The 22,200-nt window shown below is 38.0% G+C and overlaps 1 protein-coding gene and 1 long non-coding RNA gene across 6 annotated transcripts in view; both read right to left on the reverse strand.

Moving 5' to 3' along the window:
• LOC123877961 (nephrin) overlaps positions 1–22,200 on the reverse strand; it is a 341,522-nt gene that overhangs the window by 213,489 nt on the left and 105,833 nt on the right. The gene's annotated exons all lie outside the window — the stretch shown is intronic.
• LOC123877962 overlaps positions 18,726–22,200 on the reverse strand; it is a 30,754-nt gene continuing 27,279 nt past the window's right edge. The window contains exons 3-4 of the long non-coding RNA XR_006798709.1: positions 21,226–21,231; positions 18,726–18,828 (exon numbers count right to left, since the gene is read on the reverse strand). This is a non-coding gene — a long non-coding RNA (uncharacterized LOC123877962). The remainder of the gene's footprint in view (positions 18,829–21,225; positions 21,232–22,200) is intronic.

Below are 22,200 nucleotides of genomic sequence, written 5' to 3' on the forward strand. Positions count from 1 at the left end.
ACTGCAGCTGAACTGCGCGTCGCGTCAGCGCCCCGCACGAGAAGAGAGAATATCGAATTGGAGAGAATATCGTGCGGAGCGCTGACGCGACGCGCGGTTCAGTTGCAGTTCAGTTCAATCAAGTGCGTGGGCACCCGGGCATTATTTAGTCTTAGTATATTTGTATGGATGTATGAATGTATGTAATTTTATATTTTGTTACATTTTGTCTGGCGGAGGCTTCGGCCGTGGCTAGTCACCACCCAAGCGATTCACCGTTCCGGTACGATGCCGTGTAAAAACCAAGAGGGCATGAGTTCAATAAAAACTGCCTTAATCCTTTCAGGTTAGCCCGCTTCCATCTTACAAGTCACATTTTATTTAAATTCTTGTTTTATACGCCTTAGAAATAGAGGATCCAATGAAAAGATCATTTTACGAGGAATCTTTTATAACCAGATAGAAAGCTATCACAGTACGAAAGGTTCGATTGATCGGAACTCATCCGATGGATCCTTCCGCTCATCAGATAAATTCATATTTAACTTTCTACACCCTTTGACACTTTACCACTTCCCGACTAAATTGGGAACAAAATTAAGTATCACCCTAATCACACTCACATTATAAAGGTGAAAGTTTGTGTGTGTGTATGTATGTGTGTGTATGAGTATGTATGTATGTGTGTGTGTGTATGTGTGTGTGTGTGTGTTTGTTACTCCTTCCCGCAAAAACCACTGGACTGATTTGGCTGAAATTCGGAATGGAGATAGATAATATCCTGGATTAGCACATAGGCTACTTTTTATCCCGGAAAATCAAAGAGTTCCGCCAGGATTTCGAAAAACCTAAATCCACGTGGACGAAGTCGCGGGCGTTAGCTAGTGAATACAAATATTTAAAGTGTAGATCAACAAGTTTTTGAAATCCAATCCATGACCTAGTTGTCTTATAATATATTTCCATTTTCTATCAACTTGAAATGAAAAATTATCTTGTGATGTGAAGAAATCTTGTTTTATATTATGTCTTATAAGTAAAGGATCCAATCAAAAGATCGTTTTACGGGGAATCTTTTATAACCAGACCAGCAGCGTCCCGCTCCGGCTTCGTACGAGTAATTACATTTTCGCAGAGAACTATATTTTTTGAAAATAAAATATAGCCTCAGGAATAATTTAGCTTTCTACTGGTGAAAGAATTATCAAAATCGGTTCAGTAGTTCAAGAGATTACCTCGTACAACCAGACTTACAAACTTTACCTCTTTATAATATTAGTATAGATAGAAAGTTATCACCGTGCGGAAGATTCGATTGATCGGAACAGATTCCTTCCCCTCATCAGATAAATTCAAACTCAACTTTCACCCTTTGACACTTTATCGCTTCCCGAAAATTGAGAACAATTTTGTATGAACTTAAATGTTTATATGTATAATATAATCCGTGTTTTATAGGATATATTTCGGAGAGTGTGCACAGGAACTTTTCGATCTTGTCCCCCCTTCACCATTTTACCACCGAACCGCAAGACGTCGGGCGAGTTTCCATCCTTATGTCGTTGACATTCCATCTACACGCACGAAACGTTTTGCGTCTTCATTCCTCATACGCATGGCTAAGGTTTGGAATACTCTTCCGCGATCTGTGTTTCCTACCAATTACAATCCGGGTATCTTTAAAACAAGAGTGAATAGGCACCTTCTAGGTAAACGCGTCCCATCTTAGACCACATCATCACTTTCCATCAGGTGTGATTGTGGTCAAGCGCTTACCTATAGTGAATAAAAAAAAATAAAAAAAAATATATCAGGTAGGATACCTTGTGCTAATTACGATATACTAGTTTGTGCCTGCGACTTTGTCCGCGTGGACTACACTAATTTCCAACCCCTGTTTTATCCCCTTAGGGGTTTAATTTTCAAAAACTCGTCTCTACACCTCGTGTGGGGTCTTCCAACGCTGCGTTTTCCGGTGCAAGGTCGCCATCCTAGCACCTTGGGACCGCAACGTCTATCGGTTTTTAACCCCCAGCCCAAAAAGAGGGGTGTTATAAGTTTGACGTGTGTATTTGTCTATCCGTGTATCTGTCTGTGGCATCGTAGCTCCTAAACTAATGAACCGATTTTAATTTTGTTATTTTTTTGTTTAAAAGGTGGCTCGATCGAGAGTGTTCTTAGCTATAATCCAAGAAAATCGGTTCAGCCGTTTTAAAGTTATCAGCTCTTTTCTAGTTACTGTAACCTTCACTTGTCGGGGGTGTTATAATTTTTAATGAACACTTGTCGAACTATGTGCCCTGTCCATTGCCATTAATTAGTTAGCCTAAGTTATTATGGGATCGCCAACCCGTGTGAAGCCAGGGCAGGTCGCTAGTGGTAATATAAACTGTGATATTTACGCAGCACCATCTCATAACACAAGCTGAAATCACTGACAGCACGCCACTTCATTAAAAGCTACGGAACACGGCGGCATTAATGCGACTCGTGATTTACTAATTCAGCCCCTATGAACATATGGCGGAGGTTTCAAATTCGCTTGCACTAATCTTTAACACATTACGCGGTGTGGCAGGGTTGTCACTAGCTAAGCGTCCCGAAATTCGGGACGAATAACATATTTTTAATCGATTTTAAGCTTAAAATTTAACACTTCAACGTTCGTCAAAAAATACCAAATTCTATCTGATTCTACTCACTCTAAATAAAAAAATGTCTGGGACTGTCATTGGAAAGTCTTTCAATATTGGACTCACTACAAATAAAAAGATTGTACATTTAAGTCAGTCTGGCCAACTTGAAATAACTTTGACAATTGAATAGGATATAATATTATTCAAATAAACTTTTACGAAATAAGTACTTCACAATAGCACGACTTAAGAACAGTCTTCGGGGGTTTAGGATTTTTCGGGGTAAAAAGTAAACTATATCCATTTCTGGGACGCAAGCTAAATTTCGTCAATTCGGTTAAGCGGATGGGCCGCGAAAAAGTAACAGACATATAGTTAAAATTTTGCATTTATAATATTAGTATGACTGTATTACATTCTTGTCAGTTAAACTACATTCTTTACAGTATTGGTATTTTAAACATAAATATGTTTATTATTCAAATTGAATCAATTGGATCTAACTCCAACCTTTTTTCAACTCTCATCCATCCCGCACAAATAACCGGCCCGCATTTGTAACTTGGCAAGTGACAACCCTAGCCGCATGTCGCAGTGCAGAACCCTATTTTAATGCAAAACACGAACTCAAACCTCGTTACAGGCGAGATCGGTTCGGAACCGCAACCATATGTTATACGGAACCGGGTCCCCGGTCTCTACCTGTAGGTTTTCTTTCACCCCTCTAATATGTTTACCTACCAGTCTAAAGGCTCATTCAAAGCCGTGCTGCCAAGCGGTTAGGCGTTCCGGTAGGTGTGTAGAAACCAAAGGGGTACGGGGTTTAATAAAAACTGCTATACCCCTTACAGGTTAAACCGCTTCCATCTTAGACTGCATTATCACTTACCATATGCAGGTGAGGTTACAGTCAACGCCTAGCCAACGTCGGGGGTGTTATAAATTTTAAATTTATACTTGTTGATTTGATCACATGAGAAACTCCAAGCATACTTCTCTCCATCGCACTTTCTATGTAGGACAATGTCACTGTATTCCTTTGCACATTCAGTTTTGTTATAGCGAAAAAGGGATGGAAAATATCAAATTGTATTAAGATGAAAAAGGAAAGAGCAAGTTATTGTGTCTAGAGGCAGTGGCCGGAATAATACGGGGAGGAACAATATAATGTCATAGTGTGGCCGTCAGTTATCCTGTTACAAGGGGGGATTGAGGTTACAGTGTCATTTATATTGTACTAAAGCATAGTTTACACGGAGCCAACACTGGCTGCCAATAAGACTGGCAGCCAGTGCTGGCTCGGTATTGGCCTTGTGTAAACAGTTTTTCAAGCCAAGCCAACGCTGGCTGCCAACGCTGGCGAGAATAGAGCGACCGTCTATTTTTCTAGCCAGTGACCTCCGCCCGCATACCCTTCGACCCCCGCGCCAGCGTTGCGGACCCGTGTAGACGAGTCTCGCCAGTCACTGGCGAACGTCCGTACGGTGTGTGTTCTTTGTTGTTTTTCCAAACGTGTGCACACCAGAAGAAAAAATCCGTGAATGATTGGCCGCGTCTAAACAACAAGGGCCAGGCCAACGCTGGCTTGTCTGCAGACTGGCGCCAGCATTACTGGCTTCGTGTAAACTCTACTTTATATTACATGATTTTCTCTGTATCAACTCGCATCTTTTTTGCTGTCTATTTCAAAGACAGAAAACGTTCGTTAAGGTTTCGTACCCAAAGGGAAAAAACGGAGCCCTATTAAAAGGGGTCTCTCCGTCACTCGCTCCATACAAACGTAGTTCCAATTTCATTTGAATATTAAGCAACCAAAGTCCATGAAATTTTGCAGAGATATTCTAGAAACTAATATCTATGCCTGTGGTTTTCCAGATTTCTGTTAAAATATTCGATTTCAAAGTTACGCGGTCTTAAAAATTCACAAACAAATCTTTGAGCCCCTGTAATTTTAAAAGTGCATATTTTTAGAAAAATCTAAAACACCACAGGCACAGATATTAGTTTCTAGAATATGTCAGCAAAATTTAATGGACTTTGGTTGCTTAATATCCAAATGAAATTGGAACTACGATTGTATGGAGTAAGTGACGGAGAGAGCCCTGTTGATGTCACTCTGCTGTCTGACTGTCTGTCTGTCCGCGTTTCACAAGTCTCTAGTTCGTAGACGAAATGAGTTACAAACCTGAAATTGTGGTATTTGGTGTAAAATGTTGAACTGAACCCAAATATCGAATTAGAAATTCAAATAAATTATTTTTCAGGGGAGACCCCCCTTATATGAAAAAGGAGCCAATTTTTTTTTCTTACTCTAGCATGAGGGGTATCATTGTTTAGACGACACTGAGTAGAGTATTAACATATTATTTATTTTTTTAATCTCAAAAAATAAAGAAATGGGGGACAGTCAAAGCTTCGAAAACTTTAGTAATAGTAGAACTCTTTTTTAAACGAACACTTGTAACCGGATAAAAATTGCTTTGTTTATATTTTATTCTAACATAAAATTAGATTAAAGGCCGATTCACACCAAGCACGTAAACGTGACACGTGCGTAGTGACGCGCGTGAATCCGTAGACATACTCGTAACTGCACGCATCACGTCTACGCGAACGTTCACGCCACGCAAGCGGTATGCCATATCTCATACAGTTCCATACATTATAACGCAATGGTACGCGCTACGTCTACGCTTACGCAACGCTTATGCAGCATGTGTGAACGAGCTGTTTATAAAAAACTCGTAGTCTAGATCATATTATATCTCACCCAAACGCGCCTTACAGGAAACACTTACCTGAAAAAGAAACATTCAAATAAGTATCTATTTTTCGCCATAAAATAATATTATTATACTACGTTCATGATAACCAGATTAATTTTTTTTTTAGCCATTTTTAATCATGACTAACATTCCCCTTTCCCCTCCAACTAAGCGTTAAGCTTGTGCTAGGAGTGGGTACGACAATAGTGCAACGGGTGGGGTTTGAACCGCCGACCTTTCGGATTTCAGTCCGCTCCTGTAACCGTTGAGCTATTGAGGCTTCAATTCAAAAGCAGCCCCGTAAATAATTTCTATAAGGTATAAGAAATTCGTACGCAAATCAGAGATTACTTTCAGAAAAGTAGCAGACATCCCATAATTCACGATTTTCGAGGTGCAGAAAAACGTGTAGATAAATCTAATAAATTACCTCAACCGATATATAAGCTTCATTATTATACAGATAAAGAAGGTTTTACATAAGATTAAGTTAATGCTTGGAATAAAAAAGAAAAGTTATGTTAGGAAAATCCTACCAACTTAATTTATTAACTTTTTCTGTGTATCTGTCTGTGGCATCGTAGCTCCTAAACTAATGAACCGATTTTAATTTAGTTTTTTTTGTTTGAAAGGTGGCTTGATCGAGAGAGTTCTTAGCTATAATAGAAGAAAATCGGTTCAGCCGTTTGAAAGTTATCAGCTCTTTTCTAGTTACTGTAACCTTCACTTGTCGGGGGTGTTATAAATTTTTAATTTACACTTGTATAAATTCAGTTCAATAGATAATAATAATAATTGACAGTAAAAAGTGTGGGTACCTATTCTCAATTTAAGTTTGAATTTCGGGTTTAATTTATCCAATTGTAAAGTTAGTTCACCGCAATGCAGTAAATGTAATATAGTATCCAAAAGAATTAAGAAAACCATTTCAGTTTACTAGATTCCAGTTTCATTCGTAGCCCTAAATCCTTGGTATGTTTCCAAGTTAAACTGTTAGGAAGGCAGAACGAGTTTAACCATATAGTCTGTGACAGAGACATTTTAATTATTTCTAAAGAAAATTTTACTATCATACGTTTTACATCTCACGAAGTTGCGTGGAAGCACCAGGCTCAGACTGGAAAGCACAGCGTTGTAGACACTATACTTTATCCACGGAGAGAAGTTACTATAGGCATCTCTCTGTTACGTAATCCCATACAAATGACAAAGACCATGAACTCATGGTCACTAATGCCACATCATCACTTTCCATCAGGTGTGATTGTGGTCATGCGCTTACCTATAGTGAATAAAAAAAAAGACAAAAGCTCAGAGGGTGTTAGCCTTTTTGAATGGAATGAACCTATGTTCTCCAAAGAAAACAATCTTGAGTTTCACATCTCACAAAGTTGTGTGGAATCAACACTGGAAAGTAACCTAATATTGTAATTTGCGGGGAAAATGGAAGATGGAAGGGCATTCCATATCATAGCAGTTTACTTACCGCATAATTTATAGAAACTTTAAGCAAATAAATCCACAAAGGGCTTCGATTTAAGTTTCCAATCTTGAAAATAACTCCAATAATTATAATTCCATTCTTGTCTGATAAGTTTAACGCACCCACAAATTCAAATCGGAACCATCTATATCTAAGTGTTCAATTCAACTTTTCAGGAGATAATAAATTTTCTTCCCAAGTTTTCAGTAGGTAGATCGATTTCTATCTTTGCTGTTAAGTTGAGATGGGCCTAGCGATTCAAAATGTAAACCTAAGTCCATGAAATTTTGCAGACATATTCGAAAAACTAATACCTATCTATGTCTGTGGTTTTCCAGATTTCTGTTAAAATATTCGGTTTCAAAGTTACGCGGTCTTAAAAATTTACATACAAATCTTTGAACCCCTGTAATTTTAAAACTACATATTTCTAGAAAAATCTAAAACACCACAGACACATATATTAGTTTCTAGAATATGTCTGCAAAATTTCATGGACTTTGGTTGCTTAATATTCAAATGAAATTGGAACTACGTTTGTATGAAGCGAGTGACGGAAAGACCCCTCTTAAGGCTTTGTTTACGCCAATATAATGTCACAATACGGCATGCAGTTTGATATTGCCACATTAACTTCGACCGCCCGTTGTGCCAGATCCTTTCTTCCACGCACATGCAAACTGTGGAATCAACTCCCATCGGCGGTGTTCCCACTAGATTACAACATGGGGTTATTCAAGAGGCGGACCAACACATTCCTGAAAGGCCGGCAAAGCATTGGCGGTTCCTCTGGTTCTCAAATGTTCATGAGCGGCGGTTATCACTTAACATCAGGTGCAATCTATAAGTGCTCAATTCAACTTTTTGACTGAAGATAAATTTCGCCCCAAGTATTCAGTACTTCGACTGAATTCCGCATTTATAATATTAATATTATAAGTAGTGTGGTTTCTTGGCTAGTAGTTACGTACTTAGCTGTAGTACTCTACTTACAAGTTACTTGCCAGTCAAGTAATAAAATAGTCATAAATCCCAATCAAAATTCCAACGGTAACGATTCAAAAGTACTTGTAAGAATCTAAGTAAATCTGGATTTGAATTTGAATAATTATTTTTATATTTAAGTATTTTTAACATTTGTGAAAATCTGTATTATTACTTTCTGAATAAATAATAATTATTTTTGGAGTTTTTTATTTGGACATAATTATATATCTTCATCCTTGTCAGTTAAGTTGAACGCACCCACAAATTCAAATCGCAGCGATCTATAAGTGCTCAATTCAACTTTCCGGGTGAAGATAAATTTCGCCCCAAGTTTTCAAGTACATCGAGTGAGTCCCGCCAGCGAGGAGTTAATTTGGGGCTTCTGCGGGAAAATTAGATATTTATTTCTCAAAATGGCGGTGTCACAGCCATCCGTATCCAATTAAAGGATTCTTTGACGGAATAATTTACAGTACATGCACCATCATTTTTTTTAACCCCCGACCCAAAAAGAGGGGTGTTATAAGTTTGACGTGTGTATCTGTGTATCTGTGTGTCTGTGTATCTGTGTATCTGTCTGTGGCACCGTAGCGCCTAAACTAATGAACCGATTTTAATTTAGTTTTTTTTTTGTTTGAAAGGTGGCTTGATCAAGAGTGTTCTTAGCTATAATCTAAGAAAATCGGTTCAGCCGTTTGAAAGTTATCAGCTCTTTTCTAGTTACTGTAACCTTCACTTGTCGGGGGTGTTATAAAATTTTAATTTACACTTGTTTATTGAGAAATAGGTTTACGTTTTATGACAATAATGCCTGAGAAACAGAGCAAGGATGAGGCCTATGCATCTCGGGGAAGAACCTAGACTAGGCAAACTTTTTACATCGAAAAACAAAAGAGTTCCCACGGGATTTTTAAAGCCAAAATATATAAGTACAAAGTCGCGGACATCATAATATATTCTATGTATATATATACACTAAAATTATAAAGGCGAAAGTTTGTGTGTATGTTTTTACTCCTTCACGCGAAAACTACTAGATAGATAATAGAGAAAGACAATATCCTGGTTTTTTTTTATTAAAGAAAATATAACAATATCCTGGATTAGCACATGTGCTTACTTTTTATCCCGGTAAATCAAAGTGTTCCCACGTGATTTCAGAAAACCTAAATCCACGCGGGCGAAGTCGCGTACATCAGCTAGTACATATTATATAAAAGGAAAAACTGACTGACTGACTGCTCTATCAATGCACAGCTCCAACAATTCGACGGATCGGGCTGGCATGCAGATAGTTGGCTATTATGACGTAGACATCCTCTAAGAAAGGATTTTTGAAAATTCAACCCCTCAGAGGGTTGAGAATGGGGGTTTGAAAGTGTAGTCCACGCGGACGAAGTCGTAGGCATAAGCTAGTTATAGTAATATAATATCATTTGTCTATTTCTTGTTTTGCTACCAAAACATAATTAAAATTCTTTCTTCTTTTTAAGTAATAAGACAACTTATACAATATAAAACTTATTACAAGATTCGGGTAAACATATTTTGATAATAAACATTCCTTCGACCAGGGAGGCTCTCAGAACACATAATATAACTTGACTCAATATTAAGTTATCGAGATTCTATATTATATTGGATTCCATTGTAATGTAACAAAGAACACAAGTTTATTGGTATTGGTAATAATAAATAGGTTTTTGCGCACTGTGGGTGATTTCGGGTGTTTTTTTCAAATTCAAATTCAAAATCAATATATTTTAATTCAATTAGACTTTCACAAGTACTTTTGAATCGTCAAGAGCATCTACCACTGGTTCGGAATGCCTTTCCTACCGAGAAGAGCCAGCAAGAAACTCGGTGGAACTTTTCGCGTAGGTAATTGTTCATCAAAAGCGCTTCGCTAATTGCTTTACTAAGAATCAGTTTTATTTTACAATACATTAGCTCATAGTGGCTCTTACTTTATGACTATTAATTAAGGTTAGTTATAGATAGAAAAATAGCATAGGTTATTGCAATTGAAAGAACCATGGTCGAAATTGTTAAAGTACGATATAGTGGTGATAATTAATAACGTAACTTAAAACTTAAGCTACGAGGGTTCCAAACGCGCCCAAGTCTGAGAAGAGCCCACAACAAAGTCAACCGGGTATTCTTTTTTTTTAATAGTTACCTACTTTGAATCAATGATTTTGAGTAGACTTATACCATCTTGGACAGTCTGCCACACTGGCCAAATACATGTTGGCAGACGTCACACACCTTTGAGAACATTATAGAGAACTCTCTGGCATGCAGGTTTCCTCACGATGTTTTCCTTCACCGTTAAAGCAAGTGATATTTAATTCCATAGTGTGCGTTAACCCTAAGACTCCTTAGGGCAGTTCCACAATATGTTCGCCCCGTTAACATCTATCTAACGATTTTTACTAAGCCGAAAGGGATAAACTCGGCTTCATTTCCGACAGCTCACGATTGATTACTCAATCGAATGAAAACGTACCTCTAGCACAAGTTTAGATACGTCGAAAACTTTTCGTACTCCTAAGACGAGTTTACACACGTCGAAAACTTATATGGTTTACGTAAAGTTGACTATGACATCAGAGGATCAAGAATCACTACGAATTAAATTATACAGCCTTTAAAAGGCATTTTAAGTATAGAATGTACAGGCTATACTCGCGTATTTAGTCGATGTAAGCCCGATAAGTTTCGAACCCATCCGGAGTTTTTTTCATAGGGACTTGGCTTACTGTGCGTCGCGGTTAGTACTAAATACATGAGTAGGTATAGCCAGTACATTCTATATTTAGTTAAAATGGAAATCACTCACAATAGTTTAAACATATAAGAGACATGTCAAAGAAAACTGTAACCTTAGTAACTAACCCAATTTTTTAACCACCGTCCTTGTATCTGCTTGAACTCTATCCTATATTTTATATTCGTATAAAGGAACTTGATATCGAATTTCGTAATCGAAATCTATAAAAAGTTGTATTAGGGGACCATGAGTAGGTATTACAATCTTGCGAACATTGAAGGCTGAAGAATAACATGGAAGGAAAACATGCTCATTACGCGAATTAGTTTTACTGTATTTTTTAACATGTTTTCCTTACTAAAAAGTTGAGGGTTCAACGCCCAGTATGGTAAACTGCTTTTTGGTTGAACAAAACTAACTCGGATAAAACTGGAATTTTTCTCTTAGATCTTCTATGATATAAAGATAACCTACACGCAAAATTTTAAATACACAATCATACATACACAAACACACATATATACATGCATACAAACACACACACATACACAAATTCATACAAACACATACAATACACAAACTCACACATACACACACCCATCATCACACCCCGTTAATAATAATTGACAGCTACTCTCTCTTTCGCTATTGGCTAAAATTCAATGACACAGCTACAATTCCACACATTCAACCAATCACAACGATTGAGATCGTAGCAAAGTCATAACTTGCGAAATTGACCTGTACTCGTTTCGTCACGGAAAAAAGTTTTTTTAATGCAAGAAAGCCACATCTGTTCAATTTTATAGCCCCGGAGACCACGACATAAAATAAAGATTCATTACTACATAAAAAAGTGGAGTGAAAATGGTTTTCATCACTCGAATAAGAATCAGGGTCGTCTTCGATTAGATAACAGAATGAAATTTCTAAACGGGCTCCCAATATTAAAGTAGGTGAAATACCTGCCTAAATAACTCAGGGGACGCATTGCGAATATTTGAAAGGGGGCAAAAGGGGGGTTGGGAGGTTGCGACTCTTTATTTGACGTTACGGGGAGGGTTTAGACTGAAAGTCGAGTATTAAATTTTGTAGGTGTTTAATACATTGAAATTCGGGTACGGAACCCTATTTCTTAGGGTTTCGTATCCGAAGAACCAAACGGGACGCTAGTACTGAGGCTATAATCACACTATAATATTATAAAGGAGAAAGTTTGTATGTGTGTGTGTGTGTGTGTGTGTATGTTTGTTACTCCTTCACGCAAAAACTACTGGACGGATTGGGCTAAAATTTAGAATGGAGATAGATTATACCCTGGATTAGTGCATAGGCTACTGTTTATTCCGGAAAATCATAGAGTTCCCACGGGTTTTTAAAAAAACCTACATCCACGCGAATGAAGTCGCGGGTATCAGCTAGTAAGCTATAAAGCGTACTTTTGAATTGCTCAGCCTTAAGTTTCAGTCAAAACGAGACAGATTCATGTCAGGGATAGAACGCTTTCTTGTTTTAACTGTGTCCTTAAGAGGGGTCTCTCCGTCACTCGCTCCATACAAACGTAGTTCGTCTCTCATTGGAATATTAACCAATCATACTCAATGGAATTTTGTAGAAACGTTCCGGGAACTAATATCTATGCCTGTGGTTTTCCAGATTTCACAGTACACAGTCAAAAGCCGGTCGTTTAGCACCTTAATGAATAGTGATTGATCATATTCGCGTGGAACGGTTATACACACGCGTTAGGTGTGTGTGGCGTGTTTATAGACAAGTGTAAATTAAAAATTTATAACACCCCCCACAAATGAAGGTAATAACTAGAAAAGAGCTGATAACTTTCAAACGGCCGAACCGATTTTCTTGGATTATAGCTAAGAACACTCTCGATCAAGCCACCTTTCAAACAAAAAAAACCAAATTAAAATCGGTTCATTAGTTTAGAAGCTACGATGCCACAGACAGATACACAGACACACAGATACACACGTCAAACTCATAACACCCCATCTTTTTGGGTCGGGGGTTAAAAAGGTCATAAATGCGTCAGGTTTTGACGTGACAACGTGTTATAGTTCGATAGAGCCGGCTGCACGCACGAAAAAACATGACTCATGCGGCGTTACCTCGCTCTGAGGCGTTCCATGTAAGGCTTGAAGTGCAAGCGAGAGCGCGGAACGAGCGACAAAGAAGCACAATCGGCCTTTGTTGTCACGTTCAACTATCGTCAGTAAACCGACTTTACAGACAACCAATTTTTTTTGATGCAATAGGTACGCTGAATTGTTACTCGAATTCTGAGGCCGACCGTACAATATATCCCGCCGGCTACTGTATAAGTATTTTCATAACAAAAAATACAGCCTTAGCAATATTCGGCGCTGTAACTGTGAGTTATAGCTGTTAAGGATGATATACGCGATGCAGATAGAGCTGCGATATAAATCATTGAACGAAAACAACATCCGACACAATGGCTTATTAATAATTTCTCCCGTTTTCCACGTTTTTTCCTGCCAACATCTCCTGAGGGATGCGTGAAAAACATGCCGATAATTTGGAGTATCCACGAGTTCCTACGTTTCCGGTCGGTACTATCTCATTTCGTTAATATTCCAACATGTAGCTAATCCATCCATACTTAATATTATAAATGCGAAAGTGTGTCTGTCTGCTACCTTTTCACGGCCCAACAGTTTAACCAATTCAGACTTTGGTACAGGGTTAGCTTATAATCCCGGGGACGGACATAGGCTACTTTTTATCCAAGAAAACCAAAGAGTTCCCACGGGATTCCTAAAGACTGATCCGCTTAACCGATTTGTATGTTTGATGCCGGGTAGCTTACGTCCCTGTATTTGACATAGACAGCTTTTTATACCGGAAAATCAAACAGTTCCCACGGGATCTTTAAAAATCTAAACCCACGCGGACAAAGTCGCGGGCATCCTCTAGTCAGAATATATAAAAGTAAATGCCGACTGACTGACTGATCTATCAACGCACACATCAAACTATTGGACAGATCGGGCTGAAATTTGGCTTGCAGATAGTAAATATAACATAGACATCCGGTAAGAAAGAATTTTTGAAAATTCAACCCCTGAGAGGGTAAAATAGGTGTTTGAAATGAGATAAAAATGGGACGAGAATCGAGATGCGAATGGGACGAGGTACGAAGGGACGAGCTGAGAATGGGACGAGAATCGAGATGCGAATGGGACGAGATGCGAATGGGACGAGATGCGAATGGGACGAGCTGCGAATGGGACGAGATGGAATGTGGGACGAGTTACGAATGGGACGACTTACACAAACCGTTCGAAGTTATAGCGATACGGAACTGTGTATTTTGCAAAATATCCGGCTAGGGATTAACGAAAATGTATGGGTCCATACGCATAATTGAAAATCAACATTGGCTTTAACTTAGCGATTCCTAAAAGCTTTTAACTTTTACTTAATATTAAACTTATCCGGCGAAGTTTAGATTGTTTCTTTTTAACCGTCAAGTTATTCATGCTTTGTAATTCCACTTAATAAAAAGCTTTACAAAGCTTTTATTTCTCTTTGATAAACACACTTAAGTTGGCCGCCTGTGGAACCTGGGCTCGCAAACAGACTGAATGAAATGTAAACAAGCGTTTGTGCGTTATGCATAAGTTGTTGCTAAGCGTGTTGTTATTTGGGGATTAACGGTCACAATTTATTAATTTATTAATAATTAATAAATAATTTATAAAATTTCAACAATTTATTAATTTCAGGCATAGAAAATGCACATCTAGCACAACTAATCATCATGTTCAACACCTTGCTGGCCCACTACTGAGCATGGGTCTCTTCTCAGAGTGAGAAGGGTTTAGGCCATAGTCTACCACGCTGGCCCAATGCGGATTGGCAGACTGCACACACCTTTGAGTACATGGAGAACTCTGAGGCATGCAGGTTTCCTCACGATGTTTTCCTTCACCGTTAAAGCAAGTGATATTTAGCACAACTAATAATACAAGTGTAAATTCAAAATGTATAACACCCCCGACAAGTGAAGGTTACTGTAACTAGAAAAGAGCTGATAACTTTCAAACGGCTGAACCGATTTTCTTGGATTACAGCAAACAACACTCTTGATCGAGCCACCTTTTAAACAAAAAAAAAACTAAATTCAAATCGGTTCATTAGTTTAGGAGCTACGATGCCACAGACAGATACACAGATATACACGTCGAACCTATAACACCCCTCTTTTCGGGTTGGAGGTTAAAAAAGCAAGTTTAGATGGAGAAAAATCTAATTTTCCGCACAAAATTGCTTATACTCGTAATTCAAAGTAATTTACACCAGAAAGCAGCATAGTGTAGTGCACTAAAAACATTCCAAGGTAAAACACAAGAGAGACTCGGAGGGTATCCGGAGAATTTGCATGCTTTGTACTAAAATAACAAAGACGTGCGTAAATTTCTCGCGAAATTTCAGCAACTTAGATGGAAACACAAAGTAAGAAGCGAGTCGAGGGCTTATCTGCTTTTACAAGGCAAGGAAGACAAGAAACATGAGCACTGGGCTAAGGAAGTTCAATTTTGATACTAATTTTGGCACGATTTTTAACCCAAACCTAAAAAGAGGGGTGTTATAAGTTTGACGTGTGTATGTATCAGTGTATTTGTGAATGAACCGATTTTAATTTAGTTTTTTTTTGTTTGAAAGGTGGCTTGATCTAGATTCTAGAGTGTTCTTGGCTATAATCCAAGAAAATCAGTTCAGCCGTTTGAAAGTTATCAGCTCTTTTCTAGTTACTGTAACCTTCACTTGTCGGGGGTGTTATAAATTTTTAATTTACACTTGTTGACAAGAGGGGTTTTTTAAGGCCACGGATGCACCTGTAAGTTTTACTGAAGTAGCTTACATGATTAACTTAAGACTTGACTAATGTAAACACTGTTATAAATGCATTTACCGTAGTAAAGTTGTCAATTAACAACGTAAGCTACTTGTGTTAGTAAAACTTACAGGAGTAATCGTGGATTGAAGTTCAAGTTTAAAACTAACTAACTATCACAGAAATCTGAAGCTGCAATATGGTGGTTTGCGCAGGTCTTAATTACTTAATATCAGTGAAAACGACAGATTTATCCCAGTGGTATAACGCTGCCTCGTTTTAACAGTGTCTTAAGCAAAGTGTGGTGGCGCTCTTTAGGGAAGGTCTATGTCCAGCAGTGGACTTCCACAGGCTGATGATGATGATGAAGCAAAGTCAAAATCAAAGTCTGACTCTAGGCAGTTTTTTATCTATTTTTTATCCTTTTTACCCCGTTTACAAAAAACATAGCCATTTATATTCACTCAGTATCTTCATGAAAGCAGCTTGGGAAAACTTTGATTTTATTAAAATCAGTATTGATTATACAAATCCCTACTCTTAGCCTGAAGTTGGGAGAAAAACTTGATAACAAACAAAGAGTTTCAAGATTGATGATTCGACCTCCCGATGCGAGAGCTCTGATACACACTGTCGAAATAAGCACTTCGCAAATAACGAGGGTGACAAGTTTATTTTTATTTTTTATATACAACTATAGGATGCCCGCGACTTCGTCCGCGTGGATGTATGTTTTTGAAGATCCCGTGGGAACTGTTTGCTTTTCCGGGATGTCCGTCCCCGGGATATAAGCTAACTATGTACCTTTCGTCAGAATCGGTTAAAATGTTGGGCCGTGAAAAGGTAGCAGACAGACAGACAGACACACTTTCGCATTTATAATATTAGTATGGATAGCGAGCAAACGAGCAGACGGGTCATCTGGTGTTAAGTGATTGCCGCCGTCCATGAACATTTGCAGCACCAGAGGTACCGCCGATGCGTTGCCGGCCTTTCAGGAATTTGTTGGTCCACCCCTTGAATAACCCCATGTTGTAATCTAGTGGGAACACCGCGGATGGGCGTTGATTCCATAGTTCGCATGTGCGTGCAAAAAGGATCTGGCACAACGGGCGGTCGAAGTGCACCAGGCACCCAGGTGGTGAGGGTGAAATTAAGGATAGTAATAAACTAGAGAATGCCCGCGACTTCGTCCGCTTGGATTTAGGTTCTTAAAGATCCCGCGAGAACTGTTTGATTTTCCGGGATGAAAAGTTGCCTATGTCAATTACAGGGACGCAAGCTACCTCAGTAGCAAATTTCATACGAATCGATCAAGCGGATGAGTACTTAGGAATCCCCGGAATGTATCCTTAGTCTGTACAAAGTTTCGTTAAAATCGGTTCAGCGGTTGACCCGTGAAAGCGTAGCAGACAGACAGACAGATAAACAGACAGACAGACACACTTTCGCATTTATAATATTAGTATGAAGTGTAATGTGATTTGTGCCAAAATTGAAACCAGTGTGTAGACAAAAGCCAAAGATTGAGACGAGAGAAGAACAAAGCGTGTTATATGAAAAGTTGAAGAAAGAAATGCGATCTATCAATCAATACAGCGGCTTACAAGTTCTTCGATAACTTCGCACTTGTGCCGGTGTTTTAAGGGATTCTTTTGATATCTTTTGCGAAAATAAAAGATAAAAGATTTGTCCTTTAAATGTTTTTGAAAAGCCTTCATTTCAATTCATTGGAATATCATTAGCGATGACTCTTAAACCTTATAGGTGGTCTTCGACGTCGTTTGGATTTGTATTTTTACGCGACAATCCAAAAAGAGTGTAATGTTTTCAGGGTTCATGTATGTAAGTGAGTTTATTTATTCCTCCATAACATCTAAGAATAAGTTGCGGATATCATTTAATTAAAAATATTATTCACATAAATATTCCATAAATAAATAATTCACTAAGTAAATTACATACGGAGACACTAAAACGTAATAAAACCCCGTATCAACAACTTGCTCAATCGACTAATTTGCAAAAGTACCCCCAAATCTCCACCCCCAGTCAATATCAAACTAACAAAAGTGGTAAAACTGACCCGACTGTGCGAGGGGCTTTCCATTTTATATTCAAGATTTATGGAGGTCACGATAAATGTTACGATGTGGAAACTTCAGTAGTACAGAGACTCGTAAAATCTGAAAATTTTACGTCTTCCTTATTTGGGATTCGTGATAATTGCTGCCGTTTTTAGGGTTCCGTACCTCAAAAGTAAAAACGGGACCCTTATAGGATCACTTCGTTGTCTGTCCGTCTGTCGTGTCTGTCAAGAAAACCTATAGGGTACTTCCCGTTGACCAAGAATCATGAAATTTGACAGGTAGGAGGTCTTATAGCACAAATACAGGAATAAATCTGAAAACCGTGAATTTGTCGTTACATAAAAAAAAATTAAGATGTGTTTCAATTTTCAAAATATGATAACTATACCATGTGGGATACTTATCATATGAAAGGGCTTTACCTGTACATTCTAAAACAATTTTTTATTTATTTTTATGCATAATTGTTTTTGATTTCTCGTGCAAAATGTTGGAAAAAATACACAAGTACGGAACCCTCTGGGCGCGAGTCTGGCTTGCACTTGGCCGGTTTTTATTTGAAACATTTCTCCGTTAATTATGCACTTACCACTTCGAGTTTAGTTCCTTGGCTTAAGTTGATTTTCAAATCTTTAGCTTTTTTTTCATTCCAGCGCACTTTTTACTGTTTCTTCCACGATTTTATGACTGAAGAGTGAAGATGCAATGGTATTTGAATGGATTAAATCGAAAGTTATCTCAATAGCACAAATGAAAAAATATTGAGAAATTTTTTTCTTTCTTTTTTCCTTTCTTTCTATTTTAAAAGCATTGCCATTATTGTAGATTACTTAAAGAGTTTTTTTTTTTAAATAAATAAATAGCTTTTCTTTTTATATTCAAGATTTATGGAGGTCACAATAAAAGTTACAATGTGGAAACTTCAGTTGTACATACATCGACTCGTAAAATTTGAAAATTGTACGTCTTGCTTATTTGGCTTCGTGATAATTAAATAAAAAATACCATGCCTCCCCGCCTTATCTCCAAAGTCTACAGATCGAAAAATCTAAAATATTGCCAATAGAAGTGTATGTATATTTTACAGGAAAAATAAAACTAGTACTCTAACTATCATAGTTTTTTAAATTAACAATAAATCTCTACAAACAAAATTAGTGTTGGGTTTCGTTAATAAAAGCGATTCTTACCGTTTAACTTTTTCTGTAGTAGGTACGGAACCCTCGATGCGCATGTCTGACTCGCACTTGGCCAGTTTTTATATCCAAGACAACCTCCCTGGCGCAGTGGTTAGCGCCGTGGTCTTATAAGTGGGAGGCCCCGGGTTCGATTCCCGGCTGGGGCAATTTAGATTTTCTAAATTGTCTCTGGTCTGGTTAGATCTGCCTTCAGCCATAGCTAGACACCACCATACCGGCACAACCCGTGCCACTAAGCGATTCAGCGTTTCCGTACCATGCCGTGTGGAAACCGATTGGGGTATGAATTTCATAAAACTGCCATGCCTCTTCCAACTTAACCCGCTTCCATCTTAGACTGCATCATCACTTACCATCAGATGAGAACGCAGTCAAGGGCTAACGTATCAGAATAAAAAATAAAAGTAAAAAATAAATCCAGGTTAAAAAAGCTCTAGTTCAACGCGCCGTTGTATAGCGACTCGTAAAATCTGAAATTTTACGTCTCGGTATTTGGCTTCGCTATAATTGGTGCCGTTTTTCTGAAAATTTTCTCCGTTAATTATATACTTCCTCGGGTTGAGGATTTAATTCCTGTTCTTTTGGTTAAGTAGATTTTAAAATTCTTTGCTTTATGAATTTCTTACGGATTTTTAACTGGCCCCCTCTCTGTTTTTTATTACTGAAGATGCTATGGTACTTAATATAAGTAAACTTTATCTAATAGAACACAATATGACAGGCAATTGTGCTTTTATATATCTACTAGCCGATGCCCGCGACTTCGTCCGCGTGGATTTAGGTTATTTGAAATCCCGTGGGAACTATTTGATTTTCCGGGATAAAAAGTAGCCTATGTGCTAATCCCGGATATTATCTATCTCCATTCCAAATTTCAGCCAAATCCGTCCAGTAGTTTTTGCGTGAAGGAGTAACAAACATACACACACACACACACACACGCACATACAAACTTTCGCCTTTATAATATTAGTGTGACGTATAGAGTCATCAAGCATGCTAACAATTAGCATTTTAGCCTTAAAATGCTAATTGTTGTTGTTTAACTCTAGAGAAAAAAAGAAATCCTTATAGGATCATTTCGTTGTATGTCCGTCTATCCTCTCTGTCCAGTCCCGTCAAGGGAATCATAACCTAGTTCTTAGTAGTGGGCCGGCGATGGTCGAGATGATGAAATTCCTTTTATATATTAAAAACTAGCTTATGTCCGCGGTTTCATCTTCGTGAACACCACCAAACCCCTATTTTACCCCCCCTTAGGGGTTGATTTATAAAAATCTATTCCTAGCAGACGTTTACGTCATATCAATAGCTATCTGCATGCCATATTTCAGCCATCCATCAAGCTGTTAAGAGGGCTCTCTCCGTCACTCGTTTCATACAATCGTAGTTCCAATTTCATTTGAATATTAAGCAACCAAAGTCCATGAAATTTTGCAGACATATTCTAGAAACTAATATCTATGTCTGTGGTTTTCCAGATTTCTGTTAAAATATTCGGTTTCAAAGTTACGCGGTCTTCATACAAATCTTCGAGCCCCTGTAATTTTAAAACTACATATTTTAAGAAATATCTAAAACACCACAGACACAGATATTAGTTTCTAGAATAATATGTCTGCAAAATTTCATGTACTTCGGTTGCTTAATATTCAAATGAAATTGGAACTACGATTGTATGAAGCGAGTGACGGAGAGAGCCCTGTTAAACCTGTGCGTTGATAGATCAATCAGCACGTTTCTTACGAACTGTAAACTTTAGTTGAACTCGTAAAATCTGAAAATTTTACGTCTTGAATATTTGCCTTTTTGAAATTTTTCTCCGTTAATTATACTACGTGAGGTTGAGAGTTTAATTTCTGTTCCTTTTGAGTTGGACATTTTTAATTTCTTTTCGACGTTTAATGCGAAGTTTTATAAATCTCGAGGTGGATTATACTCCTAGAGTTACTAGTAGGTTACTGACTTAAGGCATCTAAATATAAGAAAAGCTTACTGACTGACTGACCAAATGACACACACACACAGCTCAAACTACTGGACGGATAGGTAAGCTAGTATATAAGCCACCATTCTAACAGCAGACATGTCGTCCAGCGATTAATCCGACAACCCATACATCCAAATCTTTGTGTTTGTGTGTGTGTGTGTATGTTTGTTACTCTGTCACGTAAACACTACTGTAGAGATGTAGCTGAAGAATGGAGGATTGCTTATACCCTGACTTAACAATGACATAGGGTACTTTTTATTCCGGAAAATCAAAGTTCCCGCGGGATTAAAACCTACATCCACGCGAACGAAGTTGCGGGTATCATGTAGTCACACTAATATTATAAAGACGAAAGTTTGTGTGTATGTGTGTGTATGTTTGTTATTCCTTCACGCAAAAACCACTAGACGGATTTGGCTGAAATTTGGAATCGAGATAGACAATATACTGGATTAGCACATAGGCGACTTTGTATCCCGGAAAATCAAAGAGTTCCCACGGGAATTCCAAAAACCCTTAATCCATGCGGGCGAAGACGCGGGCACCGGCTAAGTGCAGACTTAATTTTGACAGGTGTATAAACGCTTTAAAAAAGTTGTCACCGTCTCTCAAACTATAATGAAACGAATCAAATCAAGAATTAAATTCGCCGCCCGCTGCAGCGTGCCTTTATTGGATTTACCTTCATCCGATGGTGGAAATAAACGGAAAACAAAAACGTTACAATATTGAATTTTACTATCTGCCGATCAGAAAACGGTTTCGCTACGGACTTTTTAATACGCTATCAAACCGTTTTTTTAACCCCCGACCCAAAAAAAGGGGTGTTATAAGTTTGACGTGTATCTGTGTATCTGTTTGTGGCATCGTAGCTCCTAAACTAATAAACCGATTTTAATTTTTTGATTGAAAGGTGGCTTGATCGAGTGTTCTTAGTTAGCTATAATCCAAGAAAATCGGTTCAACCGTTTGAAAGTTATCAGCTCTTTTCTAGTTACTGTAACCTTCACTAGTCGGGGGTGTTATAAATTTTTAATTTACACTTGTTAGATTTGTATAGATATCTTTCAGAGGGCGATGGAGAGAGCAATTCTTGGATTCTCTCTACGTGACCAAATCAGAAACGAGGAAATCCGTAAGAGAACCAGAGTAACCGACAAATTATTCGTCAGTTTTGATTTACGTTTTTGAAAATGCCATGGGAGCAAATTCAAAATATTTTTATTCAATTCAACTTTTACAAGTTCTTTTGAATCGTCAAAATAATCTACCACTGGTTCGGAATGCCGTTCCTCCCGAGAAGAACCAGCAAGAAACTCGGCGGTTGCTCTTTTCAAGTATTCAATTTACAATAATATGCAATATTCTCTTAGATTTTCCGGAATGAAAAGTAACCAGGTCACTCCCCAGATCTTT

Source organism: Maniola jurtina, chromosome 25, assembly GCF_905333055.1.
Source record: "Maniola jurtina chromosome 25, ilManJurt1.1, whole genome shotgun sequence".
NCBI classification, from domain to species: domain Eukaryota; kingdom Metazoa; phylum Arthropoda; class Insecta; order Lepidoptera; family Nymphalidae; genus Maniola; species Maniola jurtina.